The sequence below is a fragment of the Triticum aestivum genome, chromosome 1D, assembly GCF_018294505.1.
Source record: "Triticum aestivum cultivar Chinese Spring chromosome 1D, IWGSC CS RefSeq v2.1, whole genome shotgun sequence".
Lineage (NCBI taxonomy): Eukaryota > Viridiplantae > Streptophyta > Magnoliopsida > Poales > Poaceae > Triticum > Triticum aestivum.
In genome coordinates this window covers 161,449,770-161,455,769 of record NC_057796.1, presented here as the reverse complement: position 1 = coordinate 161,455,769, position 6,000 = coordinate 161,449,770, and positions in this window count along the sequence as shown.

The following is a 6,000-nucleotide window of genomic DNA, read 5'->3' as shown; positions in this document are numbered from 1 at the left end:
TCAAATTTGAACTACATGCACATTCTCAAGTGCATATAAACTGATTGAAAAATCAAATATGTGTCCTTGGTTGCATGCTTTGGACCCATGCAAGAAATGGGAATGAATTTCACACACCTTGCCACCGTCACTCGGCCGCAACCATTGAGATACCTGGTTTTTAAATTCTAGTAAATCCAAAACTCGTCTGAAATTCATGAAACTTGGCATGCTATCATGGAGCGGCATCATTATGCCGTGGTAATTTATTTATCCCATTTGTGGTAGGTTTGTCTATAAGCTTCTCAGAAACCAGAGCTTCTCACAACAAGCGTTATGGTTTCGGTAGGGAACGTGCCACCTTTGGGGACGAAACGATATCCGTTGCCTCTTATTGCTTTCAAAAAAAATTCGAGTGTCAACATAGAACCACTGGAGTGTTGTGTTCAATTTTTGAATTTTTCAGGGTTCGTTTGGACATTTTTATACATTAACAGGGTTTTCCACGCGTTTTATGCGCATAATTTAAATTTGAACTACATGCACATTCTCAAGTGCATATAAACTGGTTGAAAAATTAAATATGTGTCCTTGGTTGCATGCTTAGGTCCCATGCAAGAAATGGGAATGAAGTTCACATACCCTGCCACCGTCACTCGGCCGCAAACATTGAGATACTTGGTTTTGAAATTCTAGTAAATCCAAAACTCATCTGAAATTCATGAAATTGGCAAGCTATCATGGAGCGGCATCAACATGCCGTGGTAAATTTTTTGTCCCATTTGGGGCAGGTTTGGGTATAAGCTTCTCACAAACCAGAGCTTCTCACAACAAGCGTGATTGTTTCGGTAGGGAACGTGCCACCTTTAGGGACGAAACGATATCCGTTGCCTCTGATTTTTTTCAAAAAAATCAGAGTGTACACATAGAACAACAGGAGTGTTGTGTTCAATTTTGGAATTTTTCGGGGTTCGTTTGGACATTTTTATAAATTAACTGGGTTTTCCAGGCATTTGTTGCGCATAATTCAAATTTGAACTACATGCACATTCTCCAGTGCATATAAACTGGTTGAAAAATCAAATATGTGTCCTTGGTTGCATGCTAGGTGCCATGCAGGAAATGGGAATGAATTTCACACACCCTGCCACCATCACTCGGCCGCAAAAATTGAGATACCTGGTTTTTAAATTCTAGTAAATCCAAAACTTGTCTGAAATTCATGAAACTTGGCATGCTATCATGGAGCGGCATCAACATGCGGTGGTCAATTTTTTGTCCCATTTGGGGCAGGTTTGGGTATAAGCTTCTCACAACAAGCGTGATGGTTTCGGTAGGGAACGTGCCACATTTGAGGATGAAACGATATCCGTTGCCTCTTATTGCTTTCAAAATCTTTCGAGTGTCAACATAAAAAAACATGAGTGTGGTGTTCAATTTTGGAATTTTTCGGGGTTCGTTTGGACATTTTTATACATTAACTGGGTTTTCCAGGCATTTTATGCGCATAATTCAAATTTGAACTATATGCACATTCTCCAGTGCATATAAACTGGTTGAAAATTCAGTATGTGTGCTTGGTTGCATGCTTAGGTACCATGCAAGAAATGGGAATGAATTTCACACACCCTGCCACCGTCACTCGGCCGCAAACATTGGGATACCTAGTTTTGAAATTCTAGTAAATCCAAAACTCGTCTGAAATTCATGAAATTGGCATGCTATAATGGAGCGGCATCAACATGCCGTGGTAAATTATTTGTCCCATTTGGGGCAGGTTTGGGTATAAGCTTCTCACAAACCAGAGCTTCTCATAACAAGCGTGATGGTTTCGATAGGGAAAGTGCCACATTTGAGGACGAAACGATATCTGTTGCCTCTTATTGCTTTCTAAATTTTCCGAGTGTCAACATAGAACAACAGGAGTGTTGTGTTCAATTTTGGGATTTTTCGGGGTTCGTTTCCACATTTTTATACATTAACTCAGTTTTCCAGGCATTTTATGCGCATAATTCAAATTTGAACTAAATGCACATTCTCAAGTGCATATAAACTGATGGAAAATTAAAATATGTGTCCTTGGTTGCATGCTAGGTGCCATGCAGGAAATGGGAATGAATTTCACACACCCTGCCACCGTCACTTGGCCACAAACATTGAGATACCTGGTTTTTAAATTCTAGTAAATCCAAAACTTGTCTGAAATTCATGAAACTTGCCACGCTATCATGGAGCGGCATCAACATGCCGTGGTAATTTCTTTGTCCCATTTGGGGTAGGTTTGGGTATAAGCTTCTCAGAAACCAGAGCTTCTCACAACAAGCGTGATGGTTTCGGTAGGGAACATGCCACCTTTGGGGACGAAACGATATTCGTTGCCTCTTATTGCTTTCAAAAAATTTCGAGTGTCAACATAGAACAACAGGAGTGTTGTGTTCAATTGTGGAATTTTTCAGGGTTCGTTTGGACATTTTTATACATTAACTGGGTTTTCCACACGTTTTATGCGCATAATTCAAATTTGAACTAATGCACATTCTCCAGTGCATATAAACTGGTTGAAAAATTAAATATGTGTCCTCGGTTGCATGCTTAGGTCCCATGCAAGAAATGGGAATGAATTTCACATACCCTGCCACCGTCACTCGGCCGCAAACATTGAGATACCTGGTTTTTATATTCTAGTAAATCCAAAACTCGTTTAAAATTCATGAAACTTGGCATGCTATCATGGAGCGGCATCAACATGCCGTGGTAAAATTTTTGTCCCTTTTGGGGCAGGTTTGGGTATAAGCTTCTCACAAACCAGAGTTCTCACAACAAGCGTGATGGTTTCGGTAGGGAATGTGCCACCTTTGGGGACGAAACGATATCTGTTGCCTCTTATTGCTTTCAAAATATTTCGAGTGTTAACATAGAACAACAGGAGTGTTGGGTTCAATTTTGGAATTTTTCGGGGTTCGTTTGGACATTTTTATACATTAACTGGGTTTTCCAGGCATTTTATGCGCATAATTCAAATTTGAACTACATGCACATTCTCAAATGCATAGAAACTGGTTGAAAAATCAAATATGTGTCCTTGGTTGCATGCTTAGGTCCCATGTAAGAAATGGGAATGAATTTCACACACCCTGCCACCGTCACTCGGCCGCAAACATTGAGATAGCTGGTTTTTAAATTCTAGTAAATCCAAAAATCGTCTGAAATTCATGAAACTTGGCATGCTATCATGGAGCGGCATCAACATGCCGTGGTAAATTATTTGTTCCATTTGGGGCAGGTTTGGGTATAAGCTTCTCACAAACCAGAGCTTCTCACAACAAGCATGATGGTTTCGGTAGGGAACGTGCCACCTTTAGGGACGAAACGATATCCGTTGCCTCTTATTTCTTTCAAAAAAATTCGAGTGTCAACATAGAACAACAGGAGTGTTGTGTTCAATTTTGGAATTTTTTAGGTTTCGTTTGGACATTTTTATACATTAACTGGGTTTTCCACGCGTTTTATGCGCATAATTTAAATATGAACTACATGCACATTCTCCAGTGCATATAAACTGGTTGAAAAATTAAATATGTGTCCTTGGTTGCATGCTTAGGTCCCATGCAAGAAATGGGAATGAATTTCACATGCCCTACCACCGTCACTCGGCCGCAAACATTGAGATACTTGGTTTTGAAATTCTAGTAAATCCAAAACTCGTCTGAAGTTCATGAAATTTGCATGCTATCATGGAGAGGCATCGACATGCCGTGGTAATTTTTTGTCCCAATTGGGGCAGGTTTGGGTATAAACTTCTCACAAACCAGAGCTTCTCACAACAAGCGTGATGGTTTCGGTAGGGAAAGTGCCACATTTTAGGACGAAACGATATCCGTTTCCTCTTATTGCTTTCAAAAAATTTCGAGTGTCAACATAGAACAACAGGAGTGTTGGGTTCAATTTTGGAATTTTTTGGGGTTCGTTTGGACATTTTTATACATTAACTGGGTTTTCCAAGCACTTTATGCGCATAATTCAAATTTGAACTACGTGCACATTCTCAAGTGCATAGAAACTGGTTGAAAAATCAAATATGTGTCCTTGGTTGCATGCTTAGGTCCCATGTAAGAAATGGGAATGAATTTCACACACCCTGCCACCGTCACTCGGCCGCAAACATTGAGATAGCTGGTTTTTAAATTCTAGTAAATCCAAAACTCGTCAGAAATTGATGAAACTTGGCATGCTATCATGGAGCGGCATCAACATGCCGTTGTAAATTATTTGTCCCATTTGGGGCAGGTTTGGGTATAAGCTTCTCACAAACCAGAGCTTCTCACAACAAGCATGATGGTTTCGGTAGGGAACGTGCCACCTTTAGGGACGAAACGATATCCGTTGCCTCTTATTTCTTTCAAAAAAATTCGAGTGTCAACATAGAACAATAGGAGTGTTGAGTTCAATTTTGGAATTTTTCGGGGTTCGTTTGGACATTTTTATACATTAACTGGGTTTTCCAGGCATTTGTTGCGCATAATTCAAATTTGAACTACATGCACATTCTCCAGTGCATATAAACTGGTTGAAAAATCAAATATGTGTCCTTGGTTGCATGCTAGGTGCCATGCAGGAAATGGGAATGAATTTCACACACCCTGCCACCGTCACTCGGCCGCAAACATTGAGATACCTGGTTTTTAAATTCTAGTAAATCCAAAACTCGTCTGAAATTCATGAAACTTGGCATGCTATCATGGAGCGGCATCAACATGTCGTGGTTAGTTTTTTGTCCCATTTGGGGCAGGTTTGGGTATAAGCTTCTCAGAAACCAGAGCTTCTCACAACAGGCGTGATGGTTTCGGTAGGGAACGTGCCACCTTTGGGGACGACACGATATCCATTGCCTCTTATTGCTTTCAATTTTGGAATTTTTCAGGGTTTGTTTGGACATTTGTATACATTAATTGGGTTTTCCAGGCATTTTATGCGCATAATTCAATTTGAACTACATGCACATTCTCAACTGCATATAAACTGGTTGAAAAATCAAATATGTGTCCTTGGTTGCTTGCTTAGGTCCTGTGCAAGAAATGGGAATGAATTTCACACACCCTGCCACCGTCACTCGGCCGCACACATTGAGATACCTGGTTTTGAAATTCTAGTAAATCCAAAACTCATCTGAAATTCATGAAATTGGCATGCTATCATGGAGCGGCATCAACATGCCGTGGTAAATTTTTTGTCCCATTTGGGGCAGGTTTTGGTATAAGCTTCTCACAAACCAGAGCTTCTCACAACAAGCGTGATGGTTTCGGTAGGGAAAGAGCCACATTTGAGGATGAAACGATATCCGTTGCCTCTTATTGCTTTCTAAATTTTTCGAGTGTCAACATAGAACAACAGGAGTGTTGTGTTCAATTTTGGAATTTTTCGGGGTTCGTTTGGAAATTTTTATACATTAACTGGTTTTCCAGGCATTTTATGCGCATGATTCAAATTTGAACTACATGCACATTCTCAAGTGCATATAAACTGATTGAAAAATCAGATATGTGTCCTTGGTTGCATGCTTTGGACCCATGCAAGAAATGGGAATGAATTTCACACACCCTGCCACCGTCACTCGGCCGCAACCATTGAGATACCTGGTTTTTAAATTCTAGTAAATCCAAAAATCGTCTGAAATTCATGAAACTTGGCATGCTATCATGGAGCGGCATCAACATGCCGTGGTAATTTATTTGTCCCATTTGGGGTAGGTTTGGGTATAAGCTTCTCACAAACCAGAGCTCCTCACAACAAGCGTGATGGTTTCGGTAGGGAACGTGCCACCTTTGGGGACGAAACGATATCCGTTGCGTCTTATTGCTTTCAAAAAATTTCGAGTGTCAACATAGAACAACAGGAGTGTTGTGTTCAATTTTGGAATTTTTCAGGTTTCGTTTGTACATTTTTATACATTAACTGGGTTTTCCACGCGTTTTGTGCGCATAATTTAAATTTGAACTACATGCACATTCTCGAGTGCATATA